Source organism: Procambarus clarkii, chromosome 78 (genome assembly GCF_040958095.1).
Source record: "Procambarus clarkii isolate CNS0578487 chromosome 78, FALCON_Pclarkii_2.0, whole genome shotgun sequence".
In the NCBI taxonomy this organism is placed as follows: Eukaryota; Metazoa; Arthropoda; class Malacostraca; order Decapoda; family Cambaridae; genus Procambarus; species Procambarus clarkii.
In genome coordinates, this window is record NC_091227.1 from 7084274 (window position 1) to 7104902 (window position 20629).

A 20629-nucleotide genomic window follows, 5' to 3' on the forward strand; every position below is an offset into this window, starting at 1 on the left:
GACCTTAGGAGTGTGTCATATTCTGTTAATTTTGGGCTGTCGAAGGAGGGAGCACACCTTAGGAAATAGGTCAGTCTGGGCAAAGCCAGGCACCTTGTGAGAAGGTACAGAGCATCGTGGGCGTCCAAAGCCCCTATTCTTCCCTCCATCCTCCTCAGGTCGTTCAGCTTTTCTTCGAGGACTACCTCAATGGCGCTCGAGCCCAGAGGTGCCCCTAGCAGCACACTGTCGGTGGGAGCGATCACTTGGGCTCCTGGCAATATGGTTCGCACTGCATCTATGGTTGGTTGGCTAGATAAGATGATTTCACACTTTAATGGGTTTAGGGTGAGTCCTAACTCCTCTCCCTTAGATTTCACCAGCTGTAGATCTTCTAGCAGGGACTCCTGTGTCCCTGCCAGGGTGCCTTCGTCCAGGAACAAGATGTTGAGTTCGCTGGTCAACCTGCTTGTGACCTCTTTAACAGCCATGCAAAAAAGAAAAGGGGCAAGTGGGTCTCCCTGCTGGACACCTTCTGCAGAAACAACTTCATGTTCCCCAAACAGCAGCGTCGATTCCCTACTGTACCCTGCTGAGACGAAGGGGAGTAGAGAAGGAAAGCTTGTTCGAACTGCTTCCAGTACCACATCCCTTTTTACCTGGTTGAAGGCGTTTTTAAAGTCTAATTTAATTAATGCCTTATTGCCTAATAAGCCAAGTTTTCATGTATTAATTGTTTTTCGACTACCTAACCTACCTAACCTAACCTAACTTTTTCGGCTACCTAACCTAACCTAACCTATAAAGATAAGTTAGGTTAGGTTAGGTAGGGTTGGTTAGGTTCGGTCATATATCTACGTTAATTTTAACTCCAATAAAAAAAATTGACCTCATACGTAATGAAATGGGTAGCTTTATCATTTCATAAGAAAAAAAATTAGAGGACTAGGTCGACTAAGACTTTTTGCTCGATGGTACCCATGTAGAAGTTTGCAAACAGGACACCTAGGGGAGAACCCATGGCGACCCCATCTACTTGCTTATACATGTGCCCATCCGGGCTCAAGAAGGGTGCCTCTTTAGTACAAGCTTGGAGTAGTTTCCTTAGAATATTTTCTGGTATGTCAAGAGGAGTACAGGCTGGATCACGATACACTCTGTCGACTATCATCCCGATTGTCTCGTCCACAGGTATGGACGAGACAATACCTGACAATGGTATACCTGTGGACGAGACAATCGGGATGATAGCCGACAGTGTATCGTAGTCCAGCCTGTACTCCTCTTGACATACCAGAAAATATTCTAAGGAAACTACTCCAAGCTTGTACTAAAGAGGCACCCTTCTTGAGCCCGGATGGGCACATGTATAAGCAAGTAGATGGGGTCGCCATGGGTTCTCCCCTAGGTGTCCTGTTTGCAAACTTCTACATGGGTACCATCGAGCAAAAAGTCTTAGTCGACATGAACTTGAAACCGGCCATATACTGCAGGTATGTTGACGACATTTTTACACAGGTACCTGATGTCAGACATCTGCAGGAGCTGAAGGAGGCATTTGAGCAGAGTTCCGTGCTGCGTTTCACCTACGAGATAGAAAAGGATGGGAAGCTGCCCTTTCTAGATGTACCAGTCATGGAAAAGGGCGGAGGTTTCCACACTGCAGTCTACACTAAGGAAACGAACATAGGAATGTGCCTAAATGCCAACAGCGACTGCCCAGACAGGTACAAGAGGAGTGTTGTTAACGTATATGTCGACCGTGCTCTCAGCCACAGCTCAGAATGGAAGAAAGTCGACGAAGAACTCTGTAGGGTAAGGCAGGTCCTAGTCAACAACGGCTTCTCCAATGGTTTCATGGAAGACATCATAAGAAGGAAAGCGAAATGCCATGCAACCTCTGAAGAGACAACTAACACAACACCTATACCCCCTATTAGACTATTTTACAGGAACTTCTTTTCCACAGCTCATAAAACGGAGGAAAGGGTCCTGAAAGATATTGTTGATAGAAACGTTATCCCTACAGACAAAAATCAGAGGATACAACTGACGATTTACTATAAAACCAGAAAAACGGCCAGCCTACTCATGAGAAACTCTCCAGACACAAAGCAGAACGCTTTAAAAGAGACCAACGTCGTCTATGCCTTCAAATGCCCTCTTGGGGACTGTAAGCTCCAAAAAACCCAGTATATAGGCAAGACAACAACATCTCTTTTTAGGCGTTTAATGATGCATAAGCAACAGGGCTCCATTAAGGAACATATAATCTCTTCCCACAACCAAACCATCGCCAGAGAAATCCTAGTAAACAACACAGAAATCATCGATAGCAGGCGGCTTGACGTTTGCGAGGCACTACACATTAAAAAGTCAACACCAGCAATCAACAGCCAATTAATGCACAACTATATTCTACCCACCTCAAGACTCTGCTCCAATATAGAAGCATCAAGAAATATGGACCAATAGGCTTTCTACAATCACTTCCATTTAATACCCATTGTTTCGTGTTCTGTCTTGTGTTGATGAACTTTATACCCAATTAATACCACCTCACCCCATCCACCTCACTCAAATGTAGATATAAACAAATCGGAGATGTGTAAGTTTTATTCAGTTGTGTATGTGTAAACTAAAGTCTTTAAAAATGTAATAAGTTTTACGAAACGCGCTCAAGTGTCGCGTCAGACTAGAAATAAAAATGAATTTTGGAGAATTGATTTTTGAATTATCACCAACAGTGAAAAGAAATGTACGAAAGATAGAGAAAATTCGTGGTGTTAGAATTATTAATCTTACTTTTTCGGTCATATTTAATAATATATATATATATATATATATATATATATATATATATATATATATATTTATATATGTTTCATTGAATATGACTGCATATTCTGTATTTATTATTTTCTGGTTTAGGGCTTCTATCCCTCTAACTATTTTCTTAGCATCAGGGCTTAATTGAAATAGGAGTTCTCCAAAACTCATTTTCGTACTTTTAAGGTGAAGAAAGGAAGTTATTTACTATAGAGTGTATTACACTTATTTGTATAATTTGCACGACGTTTCGAACCTCCATGGTTCATTCTCAAGTGAACAAATCTTACAATACTAGTTGATTTTATACCCGCATTAGGTCAGGTGATAATACAATGAAGGTGAAAACATGGGGGGATACATAAGGGATAAACATAGGGGCTGCAGAAGGCTTATTGGCCCATACGGGGCATCTCCTATCCAAACACAAAGATTAATCCAGTGTAATTGGCCTGTTATGTTGGACATTGTCTTCTGTGTTGGCATCGATATGTTCTTGTCTTGTCCTTACTCTCATGGTGGGTAGAGTAAATAGTTCCGTGATTTGGGTGTTCATGGTAGGTCGCTCTATTCTTATGTGAATTGCCTCAAGAATTTGTAATCTTCTTGAATCTTGGGTTTTGTCTATTATGCAAGTATTCTTGTTCAACATTTCTCTTGTTAGAGTAATGTCATGGGCTTGTCTCATGTGATTCCTAGCGGCACCAGATTGAAGATGGCATGTCAAACGCCTCGTCAGCTTGGTCGACGTCATACCTATGTACTTACATTGAAGGTTACATCCTTCGTGGGGGCAAGTGTACATGTATACAACGCTTGACTGCTGTAGAGGGTTCTCCGTCGGCTTCGGGCTGTTTTTGATAAGGAGTTCGGAAGTCTTCTTGGTTTTGTAGAATATTATCAGGTTTATGTTTTGGTTAGGAGTAGTGCTTTTTACTCCTTTACGGATTATTTCTTTCATTATTCTTTCCTCTTTTATATGTTCACTGTGCATGGTTGATTTGTAATATAATTTTATTGGGGGTGTTGTGGTTTCTGGTCTAGGTTCTGAATTATACCAACGGTCCAAGTGTCTTCTTATAGCAGCGTTTATTTCCGCGTTGCTATATCCGTTGTTCACCAATACCTGAGTTACTCTTTCAAACTCTCTACTCACGTTGCTCCATTCAGAGCAGTGGGTAAGCGCTCGACGAATATAAGCATTGAGAACACTGGCTTTGTATCTTTGGGGGCACTCACTTCTACCGTTCAGGCATAATCCTATGTTGGTGGGCTTGGTATATACGTTGGTACTTAAAGAGGTTCCTGTTTTTGTTATTAGTACATCCAAGAATGGCAGACTGTTATTTTCACTATTTTCATGTGTAAATCGGAGTACTGACTCTCTCTCTAGGTGTCTTTTTAGGTCAATTAGTTCATCTGAGTCTTTTACTATTACGAATATGTCATCTACATAACGGTATTCATGATTCCTACCCATGAATACATGAACAAAATTAGCGACATTCTAAGTGACGACTCCAAATTTCAACGAATCACGAGGAACCCCGTAGAAGACCTTAAGCGGAAAGTAAACAAAACAATTACAGCAATCAACGCAAAGAAAGGTAGTGTGCATTTCAATAAACTTCAAGGCGACTATGGCTTAGGATATGCCTACGGCAATGTTAAGACGCATAAACCAGGTAACCCACTACGCCCTATAATCAGCCAAATACCAACCCCAACTTATCACCTGGCAAAGAAACTCAATGAACTCCTAACTCCATACACTCCAAGTAAGTTTAATCTACAATCATCAGCAGATTTCCTAGAATTGATCAAATCTACCCAGCCCGACGGAATCATCGCTTCCCTGGACGTTGAATCCCTTTTTACCAACGTCCCAGTCGACACAACCATAGGAATGATACTGGACAGAGTATACAGAGACGAGAGCACCCCCAAATTAGACATACCTGAGCCACACTTGAAAAGTCTTCTCGAAGCATGTACAAAGGAAGCCCCTTTCATCAGTCCACAAGGAGACATGTATTTACAAATAGACGGAGTAGCAATGGGCTCCCCCTTAGGAGTTTTATTTGCTAATTTTTATATGGGAACCATCGAAGATAGGGTCTTCAGTAGCAGACAAAAACCAACTGTATACTGCCGTTATGTAGATGACATATTCGTAATAGTAAAAGACTCAGATGAACTAATTGACCTAAAAAGACACCTAGAGAGAGAGTCAGTACTCCGATTTACACATGAAAATAGTGAAAATAACAGTCTGCCATTCTTGGATGTACTAATAACAAAAACAGGAACCTCTTTAAGTACCAACGTATATACCAAGCCCACCAACATAGGATTATGCCTGAACGGTAGAAGTGAGTGCCCCCAAAGATACAAAGCCAGTGTTCTCAATGCTTATATTCGTCGAGCGCTTACCCACTGCTCTGAATGGAGCAACGTGAGTAGAGAGTTTGAAAGAGTAACTCAGGTATTGGTGAACAACGGATATAGCAACGCGGAAATAAACGCTGCTATAAGAAGACACTTGGACCGTTGGTATAATTCAGAACCTAGACCAGAAACCACAACACCCCCAATAAAATTATATTACAAATCAACCATGCACAGTGAACATATAAAAGAGGAAAGAATAATGAAAGAAATAATCCGTAAAGGAGTAAAAAGCACTACTCCTAACCAAAACATAAACATGATAATATTCTACAAAACCAAGAAGGCTTCCGAACTCCTTATCAAAAACAGCCCGAAGCCGACGGAGAACCCTCTACAGCAGTCAAGCGTTGTATACATGTACACTTGCCCCCACGAAGGATGTAACCTTCAATGTAAGTACATAGGTATGACGTCGACCAAGCTGACGAGGCGTTTGACATGCCATCTTCAATCTGGTGCCCCTAGGAATCACATGAGACAAGCCCATGACATTACTCTAACAAGAGAAATGTTGAACAAGAATACTTGCATAATAGACAAAACCCAAGATTCAAGAAGATTACAAATTCTTGAGGCAATTCACATAAGAATAGAGCGACCTACCATGAACACCCAAATCACGGAACTATTTACTCTACCCACCATGAGAGTAAGGACAAGACAAGAACATATCGATGCCAACACAGAAGACAATGTCTAACATAACAGGCCAATTACACTGGATTAATCTTTGTGTTTGGATAGGAGATGCCCCGTATGGGCCAATAAGCCTTCTGCAGCCCCTATGTTTATCCCTTATGTATCCCCCCATGTTTTCACCTTCATTGTATTATCACCTGACCTAATGCGGGTATAAAATCAACTAGTATTGTAAGATCTGTTCACTTGAGAATGAACCATGGAGGTTCGAAACGTCGTGCAAATTATACAAATAAGTGTAATACACTCTAAAGTAAATCACTTCTTTTCTTCACCTTAAAAGTACGAAAATGAGTTTTGGAGAACTCCTATTTCAATTAAGCCCTGATGCTAAGAAAATAGTTAGAGGGATAGAAGCCCTAAACCAGAAAATAATAAATACAGAATATGCGGTCATATTCAATGAAACATGTTTGAAAGAAAACCTGCTGCCAGTATACACCAATATTTATATATATATATATATATATATATATATATATATATATATATATATATATATATATATATATATATATATATATATATATATATATATATATATATATATATATATACAATCTTTGGACAACACCCACCAGTGGGACTCGAACCCAGAAAGCACAACTACCTTCCAGTAGCTGGCATAACTAGTATGCTTTAACCCACTACGCCATGGGTTAAACGTTTAAACGTTTAAACAGCTTACACGCTGGACTCGTGTCCAGCGTGTAAGCTGGACACGAGTTCTCTCACATTGACAGTGGCTTGACGAAAAATGCAGAATGACCCCTCACTCATCTGGTGCCTTCGGGAGGTAGAGATGTTTGAGATATATATATCTCGAACTATCTACTTCTTTTGTAAGGTCTGATGGCGTAGTGGGTTAAAGCATACTAGTTATGCCAGCTACTGGAAGGTAGTTGTGCTTTCTGGGTTCGAGTCCCACTGGTGGGTGTTGTCCAAAGATTGTTTATCTTCACTTGTGGTTTATGCAAGTATAGGCTTATATATATATATATATATATATATATATATATATATATATATATATGTATATATATATATACTGTAATTACCAAGAGACAGAGAAGGATAGCCGGTAGCCAGGAAGACAGAGCAGAATCAGACTTAGTTTGCAGACTTCGCTGCACCAGGATTGATAACCAGAGCACAACTCCATAGCCTCCTGAGACTGAAGGATGCCTTATGTACAAATCCACAAGGGCCGTGACGAGGATTCGAACCCAGGTTTGTGTCTCGGAGAGGCTGCAGGATCCAGTAAGTTCAGTAGAACTTCGGTTTCAACTCTTTTTACCATGTCGTAGCTCAGTCGATTAAGGAAGCGTCTGGGATGCTCCCGGACGCAGGTTCAAATCCTCGTCACGGCCCTTGTTGATTTGTCCATTTGATGCATCACGCTATTGTGATTTCTGTGTGTAATGCCTAATGTAATTACTAAAAATTATACATTTAATTTAAAAAAAAAAATGATTATACCTTTTTTACACTTAGGTATTTTTTCTTATAAAATTAAATGAGCGCCTAATAGTTGTGGGGTGGCCCCCTTTGTCTCCTGGCAGCCATTATTTTTAGACCCAGTCCGTCACTGTACAGGAATTTGGGCAAGTGCTCGAGTAGACGAGTACTCACAAGTCAGCTTTATCTTATTTATATGTAACGAGCCCCATCCCCCACCTATTTGCTACACTTAGGGTTAAGTGCCACTTGGCATGGTAATTACATAAGTGCGAACAGTTAGCAACTGATCATAACATGAGTCTTGCGTTACTGGACAGTAATTCACAAGTAGCACAAACCATGTTCCAGGAAGTGAACCATGCAGCTGCAAACTATATGCAGAAAGTTCCAGTTGACAAGTCAGTAATTGATCAGTTCGATCATATTCTATACAGCTTGGCTCAGTATGAGGATAATGGCCAAGCCAAGTTCCATAAATTAAATAATATTAAAGCACAACAGAATGTAAATCCTCCACACATCTAATTTAACCACCGTTGAAAGGAAAATTGGCGAAACTGGAAGGAATTTGGGGAATCCCTCCACATGTACAATTCCCAAACTAACATAAGTAATATAACTAAGTTCACCTACTTGAAAGAGCCTCTGGAAGTGGAAGTTAAGTCTGTGATAGTAAATATAAACCACATCGATGACAGTCACCATAAAGTAGTCAAGTTACTAAGGTGGAAACATTATAATGCTTAACTGTTTTTGATCATCTTACTTTCCACCTGCTGGACTTGCCTCCACCAACCAACAATGCAGAGTCCATACAGAGTTTTCGTTTTGAGGTTGAGTCATTATTAATATCCCTCTGTATATACATCAACACCATTAAAGCTGAGAGGTTTTAAAACTAATTATACAGTGAAAAGTACATACTGACATTTTAACAACTATTTGCTCACACCTTAATAAAGCGTTTCTTACCCAGAGAGAAAAGCCAAAGTGTCTAAAACCAGTTATCAATCTTGCGAACCTTTGACAAAATTAGGCCACATGACAAAGTCAGTCAGGTGAACCCTGACAAACCCACGCTAACTACAATCTTAACGCTGCACATTTTAAAGGGAAGCAAGGTAGCATGGGAAACTCTCTGGTGTTCCAATCTTTACCTGTTGTTTCATCCGTACACTGGAAGCTTGAGTCTCCAGTTTGTGCCGCAGTTGGATGGAACTATTTGTTTTACAAGTAGGATCATTCAATATACAGAGGCTTTACCTACCAAAGTTATCAAACCATATCAGTCGTGTACAGCACTTGCAACGGGACACTAGATGCTTGCCAACTTATGACACAGCAAGTGTGAATTTGCTGGTGCTACCTTACAGCAAATACTGTAAGGTAGACGATAATATTAATGCCTTGTTGTTCAAGGCTAATGCAGTTGAAACATTTTAACCAACATAATTAATTAGTCATAAAGGAGCCAAAAAATATTAGAAAGTTGTTTGATAAAGACTCCCTTAAGACATTCATCACCAATAGGGGTGACAGAAGGCATTAAATTAATTCCCCATTACTCAGGTAACAATAAACATTTCTTGGTATCTTACTAATTCAGGACTCCAGGCTTATGGTGTAGGGAAGCCATATGTCCGTCTTGGTAGGTACACACTACTGGTGTATGCCATTGTTGTTGACAAAATCCTGTCTGACCTACACGTCTTGCGGTCTTGGGCGACCGCAAGACATCTTCGAAGAAATGGGGTGAAATTGGATGAACTGTAAGTCCATTCTAACATCAAGGACAATGGTGTTCTGGTGGATCTGACTATTACAACAATTACATTCTCTCGAAAAAGAGAATGCAAGGAATAAATCTCATATCTTCTGCATGAGGAAAATTAATGAGAGGTCTGGTATTGCGGTTTAACTCATCGCCTCCTGTAGATTATGTTAAACCAACAACTGTGATAATTCCTTAAATAAGAACAGATCAGTACCAATTACAAGTCACCAAGACTTGTGGAGAGTGAGGAGGGTAGTTGGAACCAATTAAAAAAATGTGGGATCTCGCAACAGGAGTGATCCTATCTAATCAACCCAGCCCAGATCATACAGATTCGTATCAACAGTACCCATACACGGTACAAGACGATAATGAACAATTCTGGGTCTGGCAGTCATGTAAGTTAAACCAGTAACAATTACCAAGCAGTTATAATACAGCCAACAGTCAGTGAAAATCACAGATTAAGGTGGTGTATTGTTTGATATAATATGTGAAGTTTGTTTTGGGGCATCATATGATTTTTGTAATGCGTGACACCATAGGTTCAGTTTTATATATTCAATATAGGATGTCGTGTGATATGTTTTAATCGTGGAGTATTGTGTTATGCCATAAGTATGTTATGTTGCATGCTGTGGAAAAATCCCCCCCCCCCTAGTTCAATTTAATTTATATATCAATTAATTAATTAAATATACACCCGATAAAGATACTTTTCTTTGCTGTGTATAATTTACCAAATAAAATTAAGTTAGATTTATCCGAAACAGAAAGAATCGTATTTAATTCCTCCATTCACTATGGAGAAAACGTGATGGCTGCGTCACGAACTTACAGAATACCAAACGTATTTATGTCTGTACTTACATCTTAATACATACAGTCTGACGACTGTTTACAAAATAAATTATGAGATTCAAATAAAAATAAAAAGAATTTAAATATAGAAAATTTAAATACCTCTCCTTCCAGGAGATCAGATCACGATCACATCACAGATCACAATCACATCACAGATCACGATCTCTCTCGCACCTAGCGCTGCAGGGTGGGTAAGTAATTGGCAGCAGACTTGCGTGTCTCTAGATGGTCAGACCCCACTCCTAACTTGGTGTTTTATGCCGGGTAGAGACGGGAGGCCATCTCCAGTGACGGGTAGTCTTTGAGACCCATCGGCTACCAGGAAGTTCACCATGGGCCACAAACGCTACAGGATCCGGGGAACGCTCCTTGACGACCACCCGTTCTCCAAGACATCCCTCCTGAAGCTATTTAAAGAAGTTGCGGGAGTGACACCTAACGACATCAGACAGGAAGGCACGGACATCCTCTGCTACTTTTATAGTGATGAGGAAGTTGACAAAGTTCTGTTCTACACCTCCACTTTTCTCAGACATCACCTCCGTCTCAATTTCCCACGTCAGTACCTGGCTGCACGCTCTGTCATTGTTCACGATCACAGCCAATGGATCGCTGATCAAGATCTAGCAGATGAAAGCGCATTCATGACCGACGTCACTGACTCCAACCCGGGCTTACAGCTCCATAAAGCTAACTTCTTCAACAGATATCGCTCCTTGAAGCATACCTTCCAGACCATTGATTCTGGCTACTCTGGCTACCAGAAATGGTGTTTACAGCTTGGGTATTCACATTCCTCCATTCCGTGTGAAGATGGAACGTTTCCACATGGTCAACCAGTGCCTCCGGTGCTACGAGTACACCCACTCCACCAGCAAATGTAACCAGAGTATTTAGAAGTGTAGCTTCTGTTCAGCTGATCACCATCATTCTATCAGCACGTCAGAGACACTATACTGTTTGCTTTGCAAAGGCGATCATCCTACAATCTCCATTCGTTGTCCTCATAGACAAGAAGTCACCCATAACATGGAAAAACCACATCTTCTACCGGAACCACCACCCCTGGTGCAACCAACCAATCAGCGTCCACCTCAACTTCAGGTTTTAACGTCCAAGCTGCCATTTTCCCTGTGATTCCGGGAGGAAGACCCACTGCTACTGCTACTGCCACTAGCAGCCAATGGGGACCTTTGCTCCCAACCAACCAGCCACACATGGAGCCAGCCATTGCCGCCTCCACTCCATCCCGGCCAACCGTTGTCTAGCACAGTAAAAGCTTTCATATCGACGGCCAGAATGACAGCTGGCACTAACCCCAGAGAATTTGTGAGACTCCTGAAAATTCTCTACAAAGCGAACGGTCTCCCTACCTTCATTGTTCCTGAAGAAGTCAACAACACTCCGGGTTCAACTCCAGCAACTGACCCTGTGGAGGATGCCGACTCTACATCCGACGACGATTCCACCATGTTACGGCCCTCTCGGGACGCAACAGGGTTCTCACTCTGATGTAGTTAGAGGAAGATATATATCCGGCCCCAAGCCAGTAGAGGCTATCAAGGGATGCGATCCGTGACGCAAGTAACTTAAAGGGAGTAGGGAAAGAAAGGTAAGAACTTAATATAATATAATATAACCTTCACCATTTAAATATATAAAAGTAAAACGTACACAAGGGGGAGGGGTATTAACACTTTACAAAGGGGGTCAACACTGTAGTCTTCTGCTGGAGACTATGGATCCTTGAAGCTAGGTGCTGAGTCCGCGGTGCTTTCTTCGTGGCCTCAAGACGTGTCCTCTGAGAACGCCGAGTCTACCCTGGCCACAGGTCAGCCACAACACAGGTCCACTGGGGGCACCGTCGTGGAGGCCGTCAACCACACGTCCAGCAGGTCTGCTGGCAGGTACTGAGCCACCAAGGCTGGTACGGCCACTCCACGAACGATATAAGGGGTACGCCCTAGACAGGAGTCTCGTGTGATATCACCAATCACCCTCCTGTCCTCAATACCCCAGTGGATTATCGTCTCCGACCGTCGGTCCCGGGTAAATCCTTCCACTGCCACTCCACTGGCAGGCTTAACACACCACAGTGTTCTTCCGGGGGTACGACGTCACGACAGCTGCAGCAAACTTCACTGTATGGAGACTGGCTGCCTCGGGTAGACTGACTACACCTTCAACACAGTGGTCCCAGGTTGGCTCTGTAAGCAGACACGTCATTATTAACCGGGACACTAATACACCACACTCACAGGCTCAGATACAAACGCCCGACATATCCACTCCCTAGATGGCGCTGTCGTCGGAGCACCACCTCACCAGAGGTCAGGAGCGGCGGTGTTGAGCGCTGAACCAGACTGGAAACTGGTCCTCGAGGCCAGTACACGCTGTTCGCACTAGGTGTCGTCGTTCGTTTTGCGGGGGTTTCGGGAGCTGACCCACAGATGGCGTGTTCGTCACTGCTCCAGGCTCGGACGTTGAATCCGGGTTCGTAACACACCACTACAATGCAGACTTCAGATCCTGTTGTAGTACCTTCAGCTCGCAAGAGTCTGCCTCCTGAGACCTCCCACTTCTACTACAATTCCAGTTACTAACCGTGACATCACTGTGAACGCGGCCACGCTTTTAGTCTTACTGTCAGCTCCTGCTCCACATGTTTCTCCCGCTGTTGCTAACCCTTCACCCGTCCCTGTGGTGAATTCAGCTTCAATGGACCCTGGGTGTGACCCTGTAGAGGGTCTATACTGTGAAGTCCCCTTTGCTGCAGTACCTACTGCTGCTACTCAACCTTCAAGAACTCAACCTTTGAGAACACTACCTTCGCAATCTACCACCTCTGCTCTTCACTCATCTGATGAATCGCATGAGGACGTGTTGTTGGAACACCATCTCCTCCTTCACGGATATGTCACTACTCAGCTGCCGATTTCCTTTAAGACACCGCACCAACAACCCCCAACGATAGCACCACAAGGCCAGCACCAAGTCAGACTACCACGACCAAGACCGACAAGTCCAAGAAGAAGACCAAAGATCAGAGTTTGATGAAATTGTCAACAAAAAAGACGACCAATAACGAAATGATTTAACATGAACATCTGTAATCAACCCTCAACTGCCAGCTGCTTTAAAGAACACCGCGACGAGAAGCCCTGCCTCCTGCAAGACACATCAGCGAGCAACAATGAACACTCCACTTTACAGCCAAGCTACAGCATCAGCTGCAATTCTTACCCACGGTGGTTGGGTCACCGATCTTTCATCTCACCTCTTCACCTCGTCTCCAGTTCCTCGCTCAAGATTTCTGCAGCCTCCCCCATCCTTCTCTTCCTGACTTACCAGTCCTATGGTATTGAAACTGAAACTGAAACTTCCGGGAGAGGTATTTACCTCTCCTAAAGTAAATACCTTTTCTTAAGTTGTAAAATAAGAGAAAATTTTATGGGACATGAATGCTCCCTGCCGAAGGAGATGAGACGCTCCATCATGGACTTCCAAGCGGGACACACGAGTGTAGCAGTGCTGGAGTTTCTTTTGTGTTAACGTAACTCCTATGATGCTACTGCTCACTGATCTCACCCATAACAAGGAAAGTGCCTCAGTCCCGTACTCACTCCTTAAAAAACAGTGTTGCCACATAGTTACAGAGAGTATGGTTAGAAGGTAGGAAACACCAGCCCCAGGGGTAAGCACTCTAGACGAAAATGTCGCATTAATTTGTAATTGAATAAAGTGAACAATATTCGTGATTTATATTATAATGTAACTTGTCGATAGTCTGATGTTCAATCTCGAAGAAGCTGAGTTTGGTATTATCCAGAATAAGGGTCGTCCCCAGAGAGAGACGCAATAGCCACATGTCAGCAGGAGAGATGTCGGGCTCACGTGACTGACACGCGTCCCAGATAAACCAAAAGCTCCTGTTCAGCTAAACTAACATTTATTTTCGTTATTAGATATACCCAAATTTAGTTAAATTAAATAATCTGAAGTCTCAATAATAAGAAGCAACTGATATATATCAATTTAGTTATTTATATATGTAAATACCCCCATATATGTGAGGAATTATTTATGTAGAGTTTTTAAAAAATACAGTGCACTATTTTCCAAATAATAAAATATAATTTAATTGAACAAATATTTAACTGAAACTGATGCTATTGAAATCTAATATATTTAAAAAAAATATTCCCTTCACAAGTAAATATTCCGCACACATGTCACTTTACATGTTCTGTAACGTGTGACACCTTAACAATTATATAAACTGCTTCCTGATATATATACTGCACTCTGGGTATACCTGCCATTGTTAGGCTCTGCCTGTCTTTCATCTGTCCATTTGTCTACCAATCCATCTATCTATTTCTTTATCTTTCCAACTAACTATCTAGCCATCCATCAATTTATCCATCCATATATTCACATATTTCTCCATCTTTGCATCCATCCATTAAAATGTCCATATATCTCTCCATCTATATATCCATTTATCTTTTCAACTAGCTATCCATCTATCTATCCATCTATTTATCCATCTATCTATACATCTCTTTGACAATATGGGATTATTTGGTTAAGTACATATTTAATTTGAATTTTAGTAAGTGGACTGTATATTTAAAAATCTATCCATCTTTCTATCTATCTATTCCATCTATGTATCCATCTATCAATACATCTATTTGACTATGTGGGATTATATGTGTGATATATGTGGGTTATATATATATTAGTGATATTATATGAATGAACGGTCACAGTGTACTGACGTTTGAGTATCTGGTCGAAGAAGGGTTTATGAACTCAAAGAAGGGAACTGAAAACAAAATGGTGGCATTCCAAAAGGGAAACTATGTGGAGATAAGAAAATTTATGACAGATATAACATGGGAAACAGAGCTCAGGGGAAAGACGGCGCAAGACATGATGGAATACATCACGCAGAAGTGCAAGGAAGCAGCAGACAAGTTCGTCCCAGTCCAAAAGCTAAAAAAATGAAATGCAGATGAGAAACCCATGGTTTAATCAGAGATGTAAACCAGCAAAACAGCTAAGTAAAAGAGAGCGTGGAGAAACTATAGAAATAACAGGGCACTTGAGAGCAGGGAAGGATACCAGAGAGCCAGGAATGAATACGTCAGGGTGAGAAAAGAGGCAGGAGGGCAATACGAAAGCGACATAGCAAACAAGCAAGGACAAGACGCAACTTAAATTACTGCACAGCTACATCAAGAGAAAAACAACAGTGAAGGAACAGGTAATGAAACTAAGGATTGGGGCAGACAGATTCACTACAAACGACAAGGAAGTGTGTGAGGAAACGAATAAGAAATTTTAGTAGGTCTTCACATTAGAGGAAGGAGAAGTTCTAGAGATAAGAGAGGGAATAGTTAACCAGGTACCACTAGAGGAGTTTGGGATTACCAGTGGGGATGTAAAGAAGCTCTTGCTAGAGTTGGATGTGACAAAGTCCCAGACGCAATCTCCCCTTGGATCCTAAGGGAAGGAGCAGAAGCACTATGCCTACCATTCTCCATAGTGTATAACAAATCACTGGTAACAGGGAAACTGCCAAAAATTTGGAAGACAACTAATGTAGTCCCAATATACAAGAAGGGGGATAGACAGGAGGCACTGAATTACAGGCCAGTGTTCCTAACTTGCATACCATGCAAGCTGCTGGAGAAGATTGTGCGAATAAAGCTAGTGGAACATCTGGAGCGAAAGAACTTTGTAACACAACATCAACATGGGTTCAGGTATGGCAAGTCCTGCCTCACAGGATTAATTGAATTCTACGACCAGGCAACAAAAAATCAGGCAAGAAAAAGAAAGGGTGGGCAGACTGCATATTTTTGGATTGCCAAAAAGCCTTTGACACAGTACCACACAGGAGGCTAGTGCAACAGCTGGAGATGCAGGCAGGAGTCAAAGGGAAGGTTCTCCATTGGATAAGGGAGTACCTAAGCAACAGAAGACAGCGAGTCACTGTAAGGGGTGAGGTCTCGGGTTGGCGAGACGTCACAATTGGAGTCCCGCAGGGTTCAGTCCTTCGACCTATACTGTTTCTGATATATGTAAATAATCTCCCTGAAGGTATAGAATCGTTCCTCTCATTGTTTGCTGATGATGCAAAAATTATGAGGAGGATTAAGACAGAGGAAGATAGTAGGAGGCTACAAGAGGACTTAGACAAACTGAATGAATGGTTCAACAAATGGCTACTAAAGTTAAACCCGAGTAAATGTAAGGTAATAAAGCTAGGCAGTAGAAACAGGAGGCCAGACACAGGATACAAAATGGGAGAAGTCCTTCATGAAACGGAGAGAGAGAAAAATCTAGGTGTTGATATCACGCCAAACCTGTCTCCTGAAGCCCACATCAAAAGAATAACATCTGCGGCTTCTGCGAGGTTGGCAAACATCAGAACTGCCTTCAGGAACCTGTGAAAGGAATCATTCAGAATCTTGTATACCACATATGTAAGACCAATCCTTAAGTATGCGGCCCCAGCATGGACTCCGTACCTTGTCAAGCACAAGAAACTGGAGAAAGTTCAGAAGTATGTCACTAGGCTAGTCCCAGAACTAAGAGGCATGAGTTACGAGAAAAATCTGCGGGAAATGCACCTCACGACACTGGGAGACAGAAGAGTAAGGGAAGAAATGATCACTACTTATAAAATTCTCAGAGGAATTTACATATTGAATAGGATAAACTGTTTAATACGGTGGTACGCGAACAAGGGGACACAGGTGGAAATTGAGTACCCACATGAGCCACGGACGTTAGAAAGAACTTTTTCAGTGTCAGAGTAGTTAACAGATGGAATGCACTAGGAAGTGATGTGGTGGAGGCTGACTCCATACACAGTTTCAAATATAGATATGATAGATCCCAGTTGGCTCAGGAATCTGTACACCAGTTGATTGACGGTTGAGAGGCGGGACTAAAGGGTCAGATCTTAACCCCGGCAAGCACAACTAGGTGAGTACGAGAAATACTCAGTTTATGTTAACATTCTCACTGTTTCCATATATTCTATTTTTAATCCATCCATCTATTTATTCATCCATCTTTCTATCAATCTTCTCATCTGTCTATATATCCCTCTATCCAAAAATATATCCATCTATCTATCCATCTCTCTATGCATACATATATTTGCAATCTGTCTATCTCCTTACTGTCTCTGTGTCTCTCTCTTTCTCTGTCTATCAGTCTGTATTTCTTCCCGCAGTCTGTTGTTCTGTTACTGACTGCGTGTGTCTGTCTCTGTCTTTGTATTTCTAGGTCACTCTGTCTCTCTGTCTGTCTGTCTGTCTATCTGTCTGCCTGTCTGTCTGTCTGTCTGTCTGTTTGTCTGTTTGTCTGTCTGTCTGTCTCTGTCTGTCTGTCTGTCTGTCTGTCTGTCTGTCTGTCTGTCTGTCTGTCTGTCTGTCTGTCTGTCTGTCTGTCTGTCTCTCTGTCTCTCTGTCTCTCTCTCTCTCTCTCTCTCTCTCTCTCTCTCTCTCTCTCTCTCTCTCTCTCTCTCTCTCTCTCTCTCTCTCTCTCTCTCTCTCTCTCTCTCTCTCTCTCTCTCTCTCTGTCTCTCTCTCTCTCTCTCTCTCTCTCTCTCTCTCTCTCTCTCTCTCTCTCTCTCTCTTGTCTCTCTGTCTCTCTGTCTCTCTCTCTCTCTGTCTCTCTCTCTCTCTCTCTCTCTCTCTCTCTCTCTCTCTGTCTCTCTCTCTCTCTCTGTCTCTCTGTCTCTCTCTCTCTCTCTCTCTCTCTCTCTCTCTCTCTCTCTCTCTCTCTCTCTCTCTCTCTCTCTCTCTCTCTCTCTCTCTCTCTCTCTCTCTCTCTCTCTCTCTCTCTCTCTCTCTCTCTCTCTCTCTCTCTCACTCTCTCTCTGTCTCTCTGTCTCTCTGTCTCTCTGTCTCTCTCTCTCTCTCTCTCTCTCTCTCTCTCTCTCTCTCTCTCTCTCTCTCTCTCTCTCTCTCTCTCTCTCTCTCTCTCTCTCTCTCTCTCTCTCTCTCTCTCTCTCTCTCTCTCTCTCTCTCTCTCTCTCTCTCTCTCTCTCTCTCTCTCTCTCTCTCTCTGTCTCTCTGTCTCTCTGTCTCTCTCTCTCTCTCTCTCTCTCTCTCTCTCTCTCTCTCTCTCTCTCTCTCTCTCTCTCTCTCTCTCTCTCTCTCTCTCTCTCTCTCTCTCTCTCTCTCTCTCTCTCTCTCTCTCTCTCTCTCTCTCTCTCTCTCTCTCTCTCTCTCTCTCTCTCTCTCTCTCTCTCTCTCTCTCTCTCAATCTCTCTCTCTCTCTCTCTCTCTCTCTCTCTCTCTCTCCTCTCTCTCTCTCTCTCTCTCTCTCTCTCTCTCTCTCTCTCTCTCTCTCTCTCTCTCTCTCTCTCTCTCTCTCTCTCTCTCTCTCTCTCTATAATGTGTGGGTGATCGCCTGCGGGAGGAGCGTAGGAGAGCGTGTGAAACACTAAACAAATAATAATTACCCCTTACTCTGATAAACAGCCATGGCTCTATCGTTAAAGCTGTGGAAGAATCGTCTGTTTTATGTGAGTACGGCCAAATTATTTACCGCATGAAATTTATGTTAATTTTTCCCAAGATCAGTGTATAATGGTACATATTACCATAAGAAAAAAAGATTACTCTGAACGTTGCTTTTTAAAAATATTTAGCTGAGCAGACGGCTTTCACTGCCAAACATCTTAGTGGTGGCGTGAATGTGACCTTGGCATGCTTTTACCTCTTCAATTCTGACCTCCCGAACCGTCCATTGTTCATCCTGTACACCCGACCATTCCCTCTGTCAATATGGACGACGCTAGCCTCAACCGTGTGGCCTCCAACGTCGAACAGCCAAACAGACAGACAGACATTCACACGTAAATTTTGGTGTATGTAGCATGATACAAGTAATGTGTTTCCATTCAGTAAGATACATATTTTGAGTTTATATTTCTTGTGAATAATGTCACCATAAATATTAAACATTTATTGTTTTTTGATACCATGGGGACGTTTGAGAGCATTTGTGCCATATATGGTACTGGGGGAATGCCCGGAGTTGTCTGAGTCTGTCAGTCCGTCTCCACTCTGTCTATCTATCTATCCTTCTACCTATCTCTCTATTTATCTATCTATCCACCTATCTCTCTATTTGTCTATCCATTAATCTATATATCCATTAATCTATTCTTATATACATTCATCTATCCATCAATCTGTACATTTATACATCTACTCATTTATCTCTCCACCAACTCCGCCAACAATCAATATATCTGTCTATCCATCTATCTGCCCGTCTATCTCAGTCTATCTATTCATCTATATAACTACTATCTACCCATCACCCTATTTAAGAATATATCTATTCATCTGTTTTCCCGTCTACCCATCTAGCAATCCATAAATCCTTCTATCTATATTTCTGTCTGTCCACTTGTACATCAATCCATTTGTCCATACATCTACTCATCTGTCTATTTATATATACTTCTATCTACCCGTCGGTCCCTGTATCCATCGATCTATAAATCTACTTATCCATCTATCTATCCATCTATGCATCAACCTACACATCCATTCATCTCTGTATCCATGAATCCATTCATCTGCCCTTTTCACTGTCCATTTATCTATATACATACATCCATCTTTGCATCCATCGCTCTATCCATCCATCTGTGCAGCTATCTACCCATTAATATTTCGATCTAGTTTTTTTTCCATTAATCTATCCATTTCGCTTTCTATCCACTAATCTATCCATCTATCCATTAATCTCTCCATCTGTCCATTAATCTATCCATCAATCTATCAATCTATCCATCTATTCATTAATCTATCCATCAAACTTTCTATCTATCTATCTAGTAATCTTTCCAGCTAGCTTTCTATTGATCTATCTGTCTTTCCAACTATCTTTCTATTGATCTATCTATCTTTCCAACTAGATTTCTATTCATGTATCTATCCATGAACCTAATTTTCTTTTTATCCGTTAATCATGCCAATATATTTCCATCTACCTATCCATCTATATTTTCGTCTATCTACCCTTCTGCCTAGACAACCATTAACCCATCCATCTATTTATCTGTCTATCCATCTTTCCAGCCTATATCCATCCATTTTTGTACTGTCTGTCTCTGTCACTATATGTCTTTGTCTCTGCCTGTCTGTGTCTGTCTCTCTGATGAAAAGTATAATTGTCTGCGTTTTGAATGTTTATTACGAACTTTACCTCCTGTGGAGGTTAGTTTAAGTTATAAATTGTTGGTGGACACAGTGGTCAATGTTTTATTGGAATAAATCTACAGCTGATATCTGGGAGGCCGCGAGTCACCAGTAATACTCCGCCCAGCAAAGTAGTACCTTCTCAGCTGGAGATTGTTAGGAATAATGTGAACCGGAATAGCCTAACTATGTGAGGGAAAAATGGACTCAATCAAAAATCATGCATGGGGAATATGGTAAATAAAGTCAATAAAGGGTTTGGTTGAAAATGTAAAGCATAGAGTATTAAGGGGCGATGACGCAAGAGCGGTGGACGCCATCTTGACTT